This window comes from Cynara cardunculus (genome assembly GCF_001531365.2).
Source record: "Cynara cardunculus var. scolymus isolate 2C chromosome LG 13, CcrdV1, whole genome shotgun sequence".
Lineage (NCBI taxonomy): Eukaryota > Viridiplantae > Streptophyta > Magnoliopsida > Asterales > Asteraceae > Cynara > Cynara cardunculus.
In genome coordinates, this window is record NC_037540.1 from 23,832,560 (window position 1) to 23,832,796 (window position 237).

Here is a 237-nt window from a genome sequence, read left to right on the forward strand (position 1 = left end):
TTTACCTCTAAGAGAATTTGATGTGGTTATAGGCATGGATTGGTTAGCTGAAAACCAAGCCAATATAGTCTGTAATGAGAAAATGATTCATATAGGCTTACCTGAGAAAGGAATGGTTGTGATATATGGAGATAAGCGTGATCGTTATTCTAGCATAATTTCAGTTTTGAAAGCTAGAAAGTATGTACAGAAAGGATGTGTTAGTTTTCTGGCATATGCTATAGATGTGAAGAAAGA